The sequence below is a fragment of the Aquila chrysaetos genome, chromosome 8 (genome assembly GCF_900496995.4).
Source record: "Aquila chrysaetos chrysaetos chromosome 8, bAquChr1.4, whole genome shotgun sequence".
NCBI lineage: Eukaryota > Metazoa > Chordata > Aves > Accipitriformes > Accipitridae > Aquila > Aquila chrysaetos.
Window position 1 is genome coordinate 43,614,273 of NC_044011.1, and position 16,135 is coordinate 43,630,407.

The 16,135-nt window shown below is 48.9% G+C and overlaps 1 protein-coding gene across 5 annotated transcripts in view; it reads left to right on the forward strand.

The window, feature by feature from the left end:
* The first annotated feature begins 3,754 nt into the window (after positions 1-3,754).
* The window catches only part of B3GAT1 (beta-1,3-glucuronyltransferase 1), a 43,593-nt gene continuing 31,212 nt past the window's right edge, over positions 3,755-16,135 (forward strand). For 2 of the 5 annotated variants that reach the window (XM_030023022.1, XM_030023018.1), the window contains exon 1: positions 9,623-10,104. The gene's annotated coding sequence lies outside the window, so the exon portion shown is untranslated. Of the gene's footprint in view, positions 3,855-9,620; positions 10,105-16,135 lie in introns of those variants that run through there. The other 3 variants (XM_030023020.1, XM_030023021.1, XM_030023023.1) reach the window with 3 other exon arrangements.

Consider the following 16,135-nt stretch of genomic DNA (forward strand, 5'->3'; position numbering starts at 1 on the left):
GATTCAGCAACAAAGTGGTTATTTAGGAGTGAGATGTTTGTTGTTTTTATAATAGTGCATTCCTTTGAAATGGTGGGCTCAGCTCCTTGGCAGAGGATGCTGCTGGATGTGAATGCCACACACAGCCCGCACGTCCACAGACACCGTGGACATAAATGCTCTATGTGCTGGAGACGGCCCAACTTGCAAAGCTCAGATCTGTATTCCTGCAGGAAGAGTGCACTTGTGCGTGTCTGTGCTTGAGTCCAGATGCTGTGCCTTTTCCTGCCTGTGCGTATGTCATCAGTGTATGCGGTGAATAAGATTGCTCTAAGTCCGTGTGCTCCTGCAAGCACTGTAGTCCTTTAGGTTTCAGTCAGGGCTTGCTTGAGCTGTTTCCTTCCTGAAAGGACTTGGGCAGTCCCTCACCTGGAGTGTGGTCTGTTCATAGATGGAACAAGACTTCAGCTCACTTGTGGCTGGTCTGCTTCAGGAGATTTGTCTCTGTCTTTCTAGATGGGAATGAGTAGCTGTGAGACAAGGGAGGAAAGACGGAAGGAACATCAATAATAAGTAAATGTTAAATTTCTGTTTATGAAGAGGCTGTTTGGTAAGTTGGTAGCCATTTAAACAGCACTCTTAATAAAATACAGCCTCAGAAAGGCCAGTTCAATTCTGTGCCATACATGGATTTGCAGTATCTGAGATGGATGAGGTCTCTCCTGTGCTTTCACGAGAAACAATTTATTTACAGGGTGAGGCTGTCAGACCTGCATGAACACTGCCAAACTTGGCAGGTCTGCAGAATAAGCTTTTGTTTGGTTTGTATTTCTAGCTTCTTCCTTCAGCCAAAGTGGCCCTGCCTGAGCCGCAAGCTTTGTTCTGAGAAGCATTAGACGGTCAAAAGACAGGCCCTGTTCTCGCCTGCCAGCTAGTCCTGACTGATGCTGCATGTGTTTGGCAGTGTGCTCTGCGGGATAGCTTGGAGCAGAAATGAGTACTGCAAAGGTGTTGTTGCTTGAATCTCCATAGAGAATCAAAGCCTGATTTCTCTCTTTAGCTGGGAATTAGTTTGGGGAGTGACTCACTCTGCTGTCGAAGTAGCTCATGCTGCCTGCAGGATTATCCTGGTTACTGCAGCTTGGACTCCACACTCGCATTGTTCCAGATACTCAAGTGAGCGGCACTTGGCCTTATTTAAAATTTGTAGTTGTAGTTGCTTTTTCTTCGCCGCTTGCTAAGCTAATGAGGTGATCAAACAGAGAGCTGGGAAGATCCACTGGGAAAAGTCAGAGATCTTTCATGGCACTGACAGAATGCCAGAGCTCAACCTAGTCTAGCTTGTGGCATCATTTTTTACCAGGAGAGGTGGAACACCATGAGCTTTGCTTCTACTGTCTGTAGGAGATTAATGTTTCTGTTCCATTGGAGCCTATGGCTCGGAAATAATGACCTGGTGAGAGGCACACCAAAATAGTGCATGGAAAGGTCATGATAACAATTACAGGAGAGTAATAAAAACAATTAAGTATTCACAGCAGCTTATTCCTTTGTAAGGGTGGAGATACCCATTTTAGAGAGGAACAGAGGTCATGCTATCGAAAGATGATGAGCATATTTGATGTGGCAGGTGATGGATTCCCTGACTTGAGCAGGGTAAGCGTCCTTTTTGTCCATATTCAGGGTGGTGCAGGAGCAGGAATCAGCATAGATTATGAAGAAGCTTTCCCTTACACCTGCTCTGAAGGCTGTGAGGCAAGAAGCTGCAGGACTTCCTCATGCTGTGGAGGGAAAACGAGCATCTGCACCAAATCCCTGCGGTGGTACCAGTCCTCTAGGGAGAGAGAGCAGCGGCAGCATGCTGGAGCTTTCAGCATCCTTAGTGTGAAGATGCATATCCTCTGTGGCTTCAGCATCTAATTCTGCTGCTGCGATGCTTATCCATTCCTGGGCTGAATCTAGTGGGTTGGGAACATTCCTAACACCAGCGGCTTTATCTGCCACACTGCAGGCTTCTTCCTCCATCTCTGCCAACGGGTTTGTAGCCTGCATCCTCTACTATGCAAAGGCAACATTTTGCTGCCAAGGTGATGGTGTAACTGAGATTTAAGACCTGTGTGTGTGCAAAACCCTGCAGTGTTTGAAATGGAAGTGGAAACAGTCATCCTCAATCTGTTTTTTTGTATGATTCACAAGGGGACTTCTGGGCCTTGAAAAGAAAACGTGTATCCCATGCCAATAAAATGTTGCAAAGCTTACTGGTGCATTAACAGTGTTTTCAGTGCAGGATTGATACCAAAGCAGTGGGTGTGTATGCACATCCCATCAGCTTCATCAATGACAGTGTTGTTGCAGTTGAAATGGGTGAGGAAGCAGGCTCAGGGTTAAGTGCCTTGCACATTTGGAGTCAGCAGCAGAGCTGGAGATAGGACCCTGGTGCTTTGGCTCTCAATCCTCTGCTAATCACAGCACCGGAGGTGGAGTGAAAGCCTTCTCCAATCTTCTACTGCTGGTGCCCAGGGCTCAGAGGCATGTCTCCTCCCTCCTGGAGTGGCTGGAGCGGAGGTAGGGTTGGAGGGCTGTCAGTACTGTCTAAGGCTGGACGAACTCCTTGCGCTGCTCATCTAGGAAGCTGTGGGGATGTTGGCTGCTCTTGCCAAGTTGGAGGGACTGGAGTAACACTCCCTGCTATTAACCCTGGACTGCTTTTGTTTAGTTCTCTGATTCTATCACAAAGCAGTGCGTTTCACTCCTTTTTTGTTGTCAGTGGCCGTGGTTTTTTTGTTTAACAGCAATTTTGCCTTTGTTGCCAAAGCTGCAAGTAGGGCTGGGCCAAGCGAGGAAGTGTAATTAAAGTTTGCTCAGACAAAGGCGTTTGGTGACGAGATGCAGTGTTGCTGAATCCACAAGGGGCACAATTAACTGATAAGAGTAAACTAATTGTTATTCATATTAAATTAGGGCACAGGTGATTTGGAAAATCTATAGACACTCCCATATGCTTTGCGATTTTGCATTGCAGATTATGGTTTTATAAGGCCCTTCTGGGATTCAGATTATAGAGGCAAAGTGTGGAGCTGTATCTAAACTGAACATATTCTTTCCTGATTAACTACATGATAAAAACATAAATGTGCACATCAGAGGATTTATCACTGTGTTTGCATATTAATTTTTCTTTTCCAGGCATGAACACAACAGTTTTTTATAGATCTGAGTGATTCTGTTCAGTGGCAGCTGGGTAAACCCAGACAAGGTGACATGATTCCCATGTTGTCGCATAATAGTTTTGAGATGGAGGTTAATAGCAGGGAATGGGCATATGGCAGGGACATGACTGCCACAGGAATGGTAGGAGATGGTGAGATATTTGCTGCTGGTTCTTTTGTGCTGTGCTGTCATGGTCTGAATATTTGTAGGCAAGAGGTAGCAGGGCCATGCTCCCCCTGGCAGGGTGAGGTGAGGCTGCAAAGAGGTACAGTTTGCCTGCACACTGCACGGGAATGGCAGGCTACTTGAGCTTTTGGAACAATTCTGCATCAGGCTCTGTTGGTTTAAAAGAGCTCTGAAATGAATATTTATAAACGGGACACGAAAAAAGAGTCTAAATTGCTTGTGTGATCTTGGGACATGTGAGATATTACGATTATTTATGCGCTTCTGTGTCTCGCTTTATCAGTTCATTGTGTTGCAATCCCAGAGTGTCACAAGCTTCTCTCGAAGGAAGTTCTCTCTCAGTAAGATCCAAAGCTGCCTGGTGAAGCAGTGGTAGAAAATGTGGGGACAACAGCAGGAAATGGGGCAGAGCATGTGTCAACAGCGTGGCTGAAGTATTAAGGCAGAGGGAAATGCAGTCCTTTGGCTTAGACATGGTGGTAAGTCTCCTGAACCCTAAAACCAAAAAGCGCCTGTGACTTCTTCTGTCATATGGAAGTCCCCATTTGGGGTTGTCTCACTTAACACACCAAAAGACCCAGCAATAATTCCAGCGGTGCATGCATGTTCTTGCTTCCTCTCCTCTCTTCTGGTCTCAAGCTGTGGCATCCAGAGCAAAGACAAGAGTTTCTGACCTGTATAATGGGTGGGTGGGGGGTTGTGTAAAGGGTTTGGAAACAGAGTTTAATTACAAAGCAGTGTGGAGAGAGCTGGATTGCTGTTTATGTTTGTTTTCTAAGAGGGTGCTTCCCAATAAATTAAAATCCCTCAGAGAACAGTTTGGATGTATGTGATTTAGCACCGCCTGGGTTGCGCTAGTCTCTGAACAATCTCTGCCTTGAATTCTGGCCAAGATAACGATCAGAGAAAGGCTATAGCTGGACAAGGAGTCCAGGGGTTATTGAATCACTCCTGCCAACTCCCAGCAATGTGCTAAACCATTTCCTTTTAGATGTTCCCCTGAGTTAGGTTTGCCTACAATGGGTCTTTAGCCTGTGAAGAGTTTCTTCCAAGATGTTAAGAAGCACCACTCTCCAAGGGGAGCTCCGTGCAATGTGTGGCTCTCCTTTCCTGGTCTCTGAACTGATGCAGGCTCTGTCTCTCTCAGCAGTGCAGGGAAGAGGGGTCTTGCGTTAGGCTGAGGTATCTTTACTGGAGGAAATCCCAGTGATAAAATGCCAGGCTAGGGCTTAACTTGTTTGCTGATTTGAAGGGGAGAGCACCACCTGCTGATACCTCACCACGGCTTTTCTTTTGGTCTCCCCAAAGCTTGCTCTGACCTGTTCCCAAATGTGTTTTGCATATATCTGTGAAGCATCCTGAGGGCATGCTGAATCCACACATCAGGGTGTATAAATGCCCTCCATGCACGTACAGAGCCTTGGTGGGGTGAAACAGCTCCTGCAGGCAGTGCTGCCAGGAGAAGAGTATCTCCCTGTCTTGGCTTCAAGGTAAAGACGGGCCGTACTCAGGGAATAGTTTTCCTCCAAAGGTCCTTTTGGACATTCATCCTATCAGGTGGATCAGTGCCCTGCCTGTCTTCCAAAGCCTGTTGTTGGTGTCCAGTCCCATGCATCTGTCTGAGGGCACTGCCCAGCTGGGAAGTGCTGCGTGATCAGTCTGTGCCTGTCCACTGCTCACTTGGAGGCTGGTTGCAGAAATCGAGCTGGGTGATGAGGAAGCATCTCTGATAGCTTATGTAGGCGAAGCCCATGAGATAGAATGTTTCAGTGGAACGTAAGGAGATTTTGGATGGGATGACAGCTTTTATTGTTGCTTGCTGTACCTTTACTAGAAGAAAAAGAAACCTTGGCTTCAGAATAGATTTGTCACAGAATTATCTGCCAGTTTTCCCCCCACTGAAGCCCAACAGAATAAAAGGCTGGTAGCTGCTCTCTGTAGCACAGCAACAAGGGCAATAGTTGCTGGAAACAAGTCTGCACAAATAGCAGAACATGTTGTTCCACCCCATAAGAAGCTTATGCTCTGCTTGAAAACCTGTTGGCCTCTGTTTGGCACTTGGAGAATAATAACTGGGCTAGTGGGTCCTTGCTGGAGGATCTTTTTGCCCAGTGTGCACATGTCAACCAAAGTAGGAGCAAGGATCCATTCCAGAGTATGGGATGGACAGTGGTGCTTAAAGGGAGCACCATAGATAGGTTGAGGGGTTTTGTTTCATGGAGGGTTAACACGAGTGGTTAATTTGATTTGTGGTTATGAGCAGCTACTGCTCAGCCCTGCTGTGGGAAGAAGGGGAATTGTCTCAGATTGGCAAAGGGGCCAAACTTTGAGGGTTTTTTCCTCCGTGGCCTCTCCCAGACCCTAGGGTCCCTCTCATCTGCATGACAAGGTAAGTGGGACTATCAAATGAGGTTCTCCCTTCCTAGTGTCAGGCTGGCTCTGAAGAAGTCAGGCCTGTCATTTCAAAAACTGACCCATCTCTTTCCTCGTCCTGTTTCTGTAGATAGTCGTATCTCAAGTCTGGCACCACAAGGCGGTAATAGTCTGGAGCCCAGCCTACAAGTGGAGGAAACCCCTAGAAAGCCTGAGGCGAGGTAGTTCCCATGTTCAGGCTGCCTGAGGCCTGAAAACAAGACAGCGCTGCTGGAGGGAATGGAGCCGTGATTGGGGTAGCAGCGGAGGCTGCCAGCCAGGTTAGATGGGAAATGTGGACCACATCAGACCTTGGGTTGCTCCAGCTGCTCTGCTGCTCCCTCCCAGCAGCCCAGCACTGTGCTTGTGCATGCTCCGCTGAAACGTACCCTGCTATTTGCTGAATATTTGCCCTCACGCTCTTCCTTTTGCCCTGCGCTGCCTCGGCTAATGAGGTTATTGTTTAGCCGGAGAGAGGCATCCGCTCATGTTTGTGCCTGGCTGCAGCGTGGTTCCAAGCAGAGATCCTCCTGACAGTGCCAGATGGCGAGCAGCAAGCACGGGGAAGAGGGGGAAAGGGAGCTGCAGCTCTGCCCCCTCCCGGGAAAAAAACCTGGTAGGAGTGTGTCTGCCCCGGCTCTGCTGCTGCGTGGCTTTGGAGTCTGGAAGGGGGAGACGGAGCATGATCAAGGAGTGGGCCTTGGGATGGCTGGGGCAGGCAGAGTGTGTCAGGCTGTGAGCATCTAGTTTAGGTTTTCTTGTGCCTCCAATCCTGTGGTAATAAACCTAGCCAGAAGCACAGCTTTAATATTTTAAAAATGACATTTAAGGTATTGAATATATGCTGTGTTCTCCAGAAGAATATCTATGTGTGTGTGTGTTTGTGTGCACACGCTTGGGGCTTTGTTTTCCTTTTATAGTGGATTGTTGTGTGTATGTATTTTACTCGGGGTATTCTGTGCTATAATAAGAAGGGGGAGGGAGCGGGAAAATACTGTTCTGTTTATATACACTGCTGTCAACAGCGATGCTGCGTGTTTCAGATTTGCATTCTCTGTGAAGCACTCTGGATTCTAGGCAAACAACACCCTTCCCCCTTTATCCCGAGATCCTTCGGGAGGATTGTCTGAGCCTCTCCTCCCATACCCCTTTTGCTGGCCGGCTTGCCCTCTCCTGGAATTTGGCTCTGGTGAATATGGCACACTCCATACCCAGCATGCAAACAAGTCGATGTGCTAAGGTTCGAAGGGACAACCTTGGAAAATGTCAGAGCAGCGTCTCTGCACCATTGTTCTACTGCTCTGATCACAAAAAGGAGCTCTGAGTGAGTCAGGCTGTAATTTTCAGTTGGGGGGCAGGGAAGGGACGCAGAAATGCCTCTCTGTATGTGTCTATGTCCCTCCTGAGCTTCTCTGACACTTCTCCCAATGCCTTTCACCTTTGTGAGTCTTCGGAGACACTGATGCAGGGCCGAGCCTGTAATGTTACTGCTCACCCATAATATTTATAAATCTCAGGTGTAGCACATCTCCGTTCCCTCCTCCCTGAGTTTTTATGTGTTTAGGTTTTGTGGCAGGAGCATTTTTATGTCTCTTCTCCCTCATTTTCCCCTCTCTCACCCAGCCCTGAAATAGTCAATGAATGTGCCCTTTCTTATCTCTTGATATAGGCCTCAAGGGACAGTTCCTTCCTATCCATCTCCTGAATGCCATAACAGCAGGTAGCCTGGGACATGCTGGAAAAGCGCTGGGTCTGAATCCGCCCTTTTGATATAAGTGGACATTATGCATTTTTAATACACATAGAGTTCAGTGAAACCCTTAGTACTAGCTGAATTGGCACAAAATTCCCAGGCAAGTAGTCTTTGGAGCTGATCTCTCCCTAGGTACCTTGCAGAAAATGAGACCAAGGACAAAAAAAGGCCATGTTCCCTTTGATTGCAAGAACTATTTTGCAGAGGAGGTGGCCGAGCAGAAGCTAGCCCAGCTGTGCAGTCTCTTTAGCTGTGCATGAAGGATTCTGGATTGGCAGTCCCTGTTCATCCTTGTTCATCCACAGAGTAGGCGCAGCTTGAGGGGAGAGGCTATTACAAAGGACCTTCCTTCAAGCGTCGCCCTCCGTGGACAGTTCTTCAGCACTGGCCTGGAGGCATCATCTCGCTGGTTTGTCCAGTGCAGGCCTTGCCAGTCTCAGCAAAGCTCACTTCCACCTGAGGCAGTGGCTTGGGGCCATGCGTGCAGTCCTCCAGCTTGCTTCACTTCAGGAGGAAAGAGTATGGGAGCTGCTGTCCCTGGCACTGTGATGATGCAGTTAGGATTTGTCGGTGCATCTTGATGTTTGCTAATTTGTGGGTAATGTTTTGACTTCCAAACTACATAGCAGACATCCCTGCTCCCAGGTACCCCTCAAGATGCACAAGTTAAAACTGGGGTCTGAATGCTATAGGTTCAAAACAAAAAGCCCTGGGGAAAATGGTGGGAATCACAGGTGAAGATCACTGAGTTTGCTCCACAATCTGGACCTCAGCTCCCTGAGTACTGAATCTTTTCACAGTAAGTGGAAGGTTGTGTTTTTGATTTGTTGTTCCTTTTTTGGTAAAGCGTAAGTAAATCTGTCTATACCTCCAGGTTACCATGGCACTGTAACCTTACCAGATCTGGAGGAGAGGGAGTAATAAGGGAGTAGCTGTAGCTGTGGATCTGTGCATGTCCACTGTGGAACATGTAGCCAGGAAGAGATGGTGGTATATGGAGGGGGTTGACCTGGTTGGAAGCAGGTGAGCAGGCAGCAGTAGCAGGACAGGTAAAAGGCAACTTGCCCCCAATCTCAGGACTGAATTTTGGCTCTTGTTAAACTGTCCAGCTGCGAGCGTGGCATTCAGAGACATACGTGGTGTTCAGCCATCTCGGAGAAATCGGCTGCTGAGCATGAGTCAGCCCTGCCTGGGTTAACTATTGAAGGGCAGTATCAGAAGGTAAGATCTTTACTCTGCTCCCCAGCCCCTTCAAGCCCCTCATCCTCTAGGTGGTCCCTATGAAGGAAGGGAGTATCTCTAGGGTCCTGCAGGTCACAGAAGTGTCCTGTCTGCCCACTGGGCTTGGTGCAATTGTCCCCAGATTAGGGACAGCCCTAGTGACATCCAGAGCCTCCTTCCCGTGAGGGGAAGCATGTTCCTGCTGTCCTTTGCCCAGTGCCAGGGCCTTTGTCAGCTGCCAGGATGGACATGGGGATACCTTGCTGTTGGGGTAGGGATGGCTGAGTGGGGCCATTGAAAGACATGGTGCTAGACAGAAGGGGAGTTGCATGAGGTCTAACGAGTGTTACCCACTACTTGCAAAGCCCAAGTGGATTCAGCTGGGGAGCCATCAGTCCAGGCACGGAGGCATGCATGATGAGGAGCAGAGGGTGCTTCCACTAAAGTGGGCGTGCAGAAAGTGGAGCAGAGCTCAGCCTGCCTTCCTGAGAGGCTGGAGGGGAGCCTTGCTTTCCACCTAGCATATGGTCACTGCTTTCTCTCAGAGAGGTGCTGAGCCGCCTCACCAGCAAGACCCTTCCCTCACGCCCAGCCTTTCCTAGCCTCACACTTTCCATTTGCCTGCTGAGCTGGGAGAGCGTCCCCCCTAGCCTGTGGCTGCAAACTCAGTGGGTGATGCCGTGGAGTGAGGAGAGCAGGAACCAATTCCTTAAGGGGCCATCTCGGAGCCTTCCTCGGCTTTTCCTCCCGTCGCAGGGAGAAGTGCCCCTGCCTAAGTGGAATAAATTGGTACAGACCATTAGCAGCGCAGGTCCTCCTCTGGTAGGGAGGAGGGAGGGGGCTGTCGGCACTGCTCTGGATACAAAGCAGCCAGCCACGCTCTGGCTCCTTCCTCCCGCACCCCGTTGGCCTCCTCCTCCTCCTCCTCCTCCCTGTTTGCACGCTCCCTCCCTCCCTCTCTTTCACTCTCTTTCTTTCCCTTAACGCCACGCTGCAGAAAGGCAGACCTGGGGAACCGGAGGTCCACAGAGGCAGTGGAGGAGGAAGGAGCTCTCCAATGCTGTTTCTTTGCAAGTGAAACGAGGAGGCAAAGAGGCGATGAAGGAGTGTCTTGGTTGCTGCCTGGATTAAGAAAGAATACATAAAAAAAATTCAAAAATTCCAGACCCAACAAACGAGGAAAAAGGGAGGAGAGAAGGAGGAGGAGGTTGCTGGGGGGAGCCCACTCCGATGGGTGAACAGCCGCTTTGAATCGTACCTCTGTTCCCAGGGATTAAAGCATGAATGGGAGCAGCTTCCCAGCCACGATGGAGAGAGAAGGCGGTTCAGGCTATGGGAATAAGGTAACTCTTGCTTCTTGCAGGCATTGCATGGCTGAGCTGAGCAGGACAGAGATCCTTTATGCACAGGGCTGGGGGGTGGTGGTGTATGTGTGTATGCAGCAGGCAGGGAGTGGGAGGAAGCAGGGAAGACTCAAAGCGATTTTTCTACCCCTCCCAGTGTATATAAAGAATGCAGAATGGGTCCCGGGGGCTGCAGTGCTGGAGATCACTTTGCCCCCCCTTTTTCAGGCTGGGTGCCTGAGGACACCAAGCTGCTTTGCCGGGGGAAGGCTGGCTGGGTTATGGGGAAATATGCCCGTGTCTCGCCTCCAGGAGCACTGTGCTCCCAGCCTTGCCCTCCCAGACCTGCACCTGCTGTGGGGCTCCCCTCGTGGGCTTGCGTGTGGCTCTTGGGGAAGCTGCGTGGGGACTACAATGGCCCAGTGCCCTTCCATCCCGCCGGTGCATCCGTGCAGAAAGACGGGAGGGAGGTGAGAGGCGACTGAGAGTTGCTTTTCTCTTCCCTTGGTCATCCTCTGCCTTTTCTTTGCAACAGAAAGGGATGGGATTTAGGAGGAGGGGGAACTGAAATCCCTTTCATCCGTGCCAGCAGTGGTGAGAGCCAACTTTGAGGCTGCTTAAAGGGAAAAGCTTTCTGAGTGCTATCTTTTGGAGGGATAGGAGATGGCTGAGCGATGCTTTGCCGTCTGAGGAGTGATCTCTGTGATGTTATGTTGTGGGAGTGGGTGGGGATGAAAAATAGTGATTATGGGGGAGAAAGTCCATGGTGATCAATGAAGCCGTCCACAAATGATGCTTTCCTTTTCCCCGCTGGGCCTGTCTCTGACTCAATTCCTGGGTCTCTGACCCTGAAAGTCCTAATTTCTCTCAGTCAGACCAGAAAGCGCAACTTCAAATAGTATTGGGAGATGGCTTAGCCCAGATGTTTGGGAGTGCACTGAGGAGAACCTGATGTTTACAGCTGTGGAGCCCATATCCAGTTAATCCCAGCAAGTAGAGGTCTTGGCTGGGTGTCCCTCACTATCTTTGGCAGGATCTTGTTGTTGCAATATCCATTTGTTCTTTGCTATCCGTCAGATACCCCCTCCTCCCCTTGCCTTCAGGAGCTTCTTGATGGGTCTTGGCATGGGGTTAGGCAGCATTTGCTTTGGTTACTTAGATAACGACGTGTCACATAAGTCCCCACTTACATGCACACAGTGCAGAAAGTCATGAGCCCCAGTGTGCCATCAATTGACATAAGAGCTTGAATACGCATCTAAGGAGCTTATGGTCCAGTGTTATGGACTGGAAGAGACTATGCAGTCTGTTGCATAGGTCTGTACGTACTTGTCTAAATTGCTAGCGTCCCTGACTATCTACAGCGAGGTGTCACTGACTTGTATAAAAGAGTGGGGTTGGGTGTGCTTGTCCGTGCGCATAAATATGGAAGAAGGGCTGTGTAAAAGCACAGTGAGGCTTCAAGCCATTCTTTTGTTTCGTGAGTAATCCTTGCTCATATGAGGAAATTCTCCTAACTCACCCAAGATGCATCTTGCTTGCCTTGTTCATGTAACTAGTCCTTCTCTGTACACAGATCTCCAATGTGAATGAATTGACCAAGATATGGCTAGAAGGTTACAGTGGCTGGGATTTCTTGACTTACCTGACAGAGTTGGGATCAAAAAGGTGTGGAAAAATGGAGGCACTTGGGAAAAGAGGGTAAAATATCTTCTTTCTGTAGGTAGCACCCAACTCTGTTTTCCATGTCAGCTTCAAAGCATTGAGGAATGTGGAGGATGTTCTGGTGAAGGAATTGAATGATTAGTGAAAAAGCAGGATATTTCTCCCAGGAGGGTTAATTCCGTGACAGGGGCCAAAAGCTTTGGAAATGGCCAAAGTCAGCAGGACAGTGGATGCTACTAGAATGGGAAGGTAGCTGACCAATCATTTTAGTTTCCTGGTTGATTATGTATGGGTGTATGAAAGACAGAGGAAGAAAAATGAAATTGGTGATGTTGGCTCTGAGTACTTTCCCATTTCATGCAGCTGAGTTGTAAATCCCTCCCTGCACGCCCCATAGGCATTCCGCTTCTCCAGCGGAGCACTGTGAACTTGGAGTCGTTAGCAACGCAGTAACAGCTTTAATGAGAGCTGGCTCCCTCCAAGCCAGGCTGATCAGAGGAAGGTGCAGAAGAGGGGACCCAAGCCTCATGTCATTTTGGTTCTCTAGGACGGCAAAGTGAGAGGGTATCCGTAAAGGTGTCCCTTCACACACACGTGTCAGCAAGGAGGGAAAGGGGGAGAGCTTTCCCACTTGTTAGTTGGCATCCCAAAGTTTCCTGACCCATTGAGGTGGCTCACGGTGAAGAGTGAATGCAAAGGGGGGATAGTGCCCCAACCATAGGAAAGGACTGCCACCTTGTATGTGTCACAGGCCTGATGCAGTGCCACTGGGGCCAGCGATTCTGTTCTCCTGTGGCTTTGTCCTCATCAGGGCAGTGTCCTAAAGAGCTCCAACCAACTACACCGATGCCTGGATTTGCTCTCTTTCCTCCCTTGACCTGCGGTGGTGTTCTGCATCTTTCTGTCTTTTGCTCTGCAATTATGCGTCTTCTGAGGCAAGAAGAGCACCAAGCACCTCCAATGTGCAGGGCCTTGTCCATTTTTAGCATGCTCACAAATGCTGCATCTTTCTGGCAAACAATTGCTGTAGCGGGGAGGTCTGGCCTAAGCCGACAAAGAAATCTTCCAGTAACGAAGTGTGAGCACATGCTCTTCCCTTGTGCAAAGCTGGCTGCTCAATGTCAAAATAATGCTTTCTGAAAGGAAAACAGTGTGTCTGCCCTTTTAATCTTTTCCAGCACCCTCATGTTGCAACAGCAGAAACCTTGGGAAATTAAAAGAACTGTCTTTTAAGGGACACTAGGGCAAATGTTGCAATTCATTTTTTAGTGTTTCTTGGAGACTTGCCTTTTGCAATGCTTTTGCTCTCTCTTGCCCTTGTTCTGTTTCTACTAGCTCAAAAAAAAGTTGCGCAAAAGCAGTTTTGTTTCTTCAAACAAAACCCAGTGGGCAGGTTTGAATCCATAGGAAGACAGGATATGGTCCTTCCTTGCATCACTGTGCGTTTTGTCTTGCAGGGATGAGCAGTGCCAGAGGCTGCCTGGCTTCCAGGGCTGCTTTTCATATGGGCTTACCAGCAAGATCTCAGACTTCTGGGGACCAGCAGGCCTTGGTCAGCATCTTTCTCTGTGGGTGATGCCCTCTGTGGCTTTCTCACCCTCCACTTTTTCTGCAACCCTCCATTACATGCAGTAGCCTTGAAAAGTTAGGTGGGCTGTAGCTGTAAGTCTTGTTTGGGGGTATGGCTGGAGGTGCATTTCATGTAGCTTCAACGCACCCAAAGGCAAAGCATCTTCTGGAAGCAATAACATTGGAAGGGCCCTCTACAGTGTCTTTTTCATGGGTCCTTGTTCTCTGTAACACGTTGTCTTTTATGCTTTGCTTGTGGAGATCCTGAATCAGTTACCTGCTGGTGTTTTGCTTCTCTGCTGGCAAGAGAAGTGATCTTTGCCAAGCATAAGGTCTGAAGAGTGAGGATAGATTCTTCCTTTTTCTCAGGTGAGACCCCACTGTTTGTGTTTGCTTTGGCAAGTTGACGTCAGGGCTGGATTCACCTTCAGAAGCTAATAAGGGCTTTGCTGAGTGGAGATCACAGGGTGTGGCCCATAATTAATCTTCATATCCTGATTTAGACACATGGCCCACCCCCAAGTGCTCTAAGTAATACAGTGTATTAGTCACTATTGAATATAACCTGGCAGTGACAGCAGAATAAATAGGAAATGCTCAAGATCCCCCTCCTGCCTGGATCTGAGCTATTTTGCTAAAGATGGGACAAGAGCTAAGCTTCTGTACAAGGCTTCCTGCGCTTCTTGTGCTGTTCTTTAAGAGCAGGGGATGTATTAGCTCTCAAAGGGTGTGTTAATGCATTGGTCACTGCTGGCCCAGCTCCAGCCTGTCCACTGCCCTGGAATACTATTTATTGTTAGTTCCTGACATGTGGTTTGATACTCCAGAGTCCTTGGTTCTGTGAACATCTGGTCTCTGCACTGGAGCATAGCATGTAAGTAAACAGGAAAGAAGAAAGAAAATACTGCATGCTTGGTTTTGATGGAAGGGTACCCAAATGCTGTCAAGGGAAAGGTAATTGGCCTGTGATCACATAGGGAGTCCCCTGGCAAAGATATGGGAACCCAGAGAAGAAATTATGCCAGTTAGAATGGGACAATCTTCAGAAAGGCATTAAAAAAGCCCATCTCTGAAACCTCTGGGGAGGGGATTTACATCTTCACATTATGATTGAGAATTCTCTCCGTTCAGCTCCAGGCTGTTGCAAAGACATGTGTGCACTGCAGAGCTCACAGAAGAGAGATGTCTGCTGATCCCCGAGTTCCTTCCACAGTGTCTGCTGGAGACTAGTTCTCTTCTCTGAAATAACAACAGCTGGTGCCCTGCTAATGCAACGTGGAAAGTAGAGTTCAGACTCTCTCCTTCCATTCCTGCCTTGTGCAGTCTAGACCGGTGGGCTGGGTTGTCAGAAGAACTTGCTCTTCTGTGCTGTCTGCCATCTGGGAACTCTGTCAAAGCCCAGTGGATAGGGAATTGAAAGCTGTAGCTCAGAGAACGAAGTCTGCTTACCCCCCCAGAAAGGTGGGAAACCCTTTGCTTAAGTGTACTGAGGATGCAGATGTCAGCTTGTGTAGGTTCAGCTGTATAGTAAAGAGAAATGGGCATTTCCAGGGTGCAGCTCATCTCATCTGAAGGCATTCATCTAAAATAGGCCAAATGAATTCTCCCTGTTGATTGCAAAAAGAATCTAGACAGCGAGCTTGGCTGGGGGGATCTACACCTATGGCACTGCAGGAAGCAGGGGTGGGTGTCTCCCACCCTAAGCCCCTGTGGATGGGTGCTGCAAGGCCAGTGCAGCTCCCATCTGACCTTTTGTGAGTAGAAATTCATCTGGAGCCAGATGTCCACAACTGCAGCTGCGGCACAAAGATCTCCTCCCGGCCAGCTGCAAGGTCTCACTCCTCCAGCCTCTTGAACGCCGCGCATTATGTTGTGTGAGTGGCAGAGCCCCAGTTTCTGCAGTGCCGCAGCCCGCTGTGGTTATGGGGGCCAGAGCTTGTGGAGAATGAGACACGCTTCACTTTCTGACAGGAGAAAGGGCCATGGGATTTGTCTCAGCTGCCTTCCTGGATGTCATTCTTAAATGCCCTAGCACAGTTTCTTCCTCAGATTTGGTACCTGAAAGACAAAAGAACGCTAATCCAGAAGAAATACCTTGACTTTGCCTCACCTTCCATTCAGCTGGAAAGAGACCAAGAGCAAAAGGATGGGTGCTGAGGCCCTGCTCTGGATTTCATGAATGGATGAATGTAGAGATGCAAGTGGGGATTTTGAGGGGATTTGGAAGCCTGCTCCAGGATTTGTCTGGCACGCAAAGCGTTTATAATACTTCCAGCATTATCATAACATAATGCCAGCATGATTCGGGGCCCACTCCAGCTCTCTGAATAAAAAGCATAACTCTTACCACCATCAGTAGGAGAAGGATCCCACTTTTGATAAGTTGTAGTTTTGCATAGCCCATACTCTTCTCCTGTCCTGGTGGCACAAAGTGAGGGCTAAGATGCTTTTGTGTGCTGCTGTGAATGAGTGGGTCTGGTTGCATATGTGTGTGGGTGCTGAGCAACCTGCACGAGTAACGCTGCCTCGGAGCAGCGCACCGTGGCCTCTTGCAGAGAAACGCAGTGTGACGGTGGAGTGGGTGCCTGGGTTACCTCCCCCCCCCAGCTTGTCTATAAATACCACCTTGGTGCTGAAGCATTCTGGCTGAACTCCTTAGATTTTGTCCTTTGTTTTTCCATCTGTTTAGTGGCTTTTAAAGCTAAAGGAGAGATGTGTACCAATGCATTGCTCTTAACGCAGGTGGCCCTGTGGGGGCCAGGACTATACTTACTGGAGGCTGCGTGAGAAAGTCCAT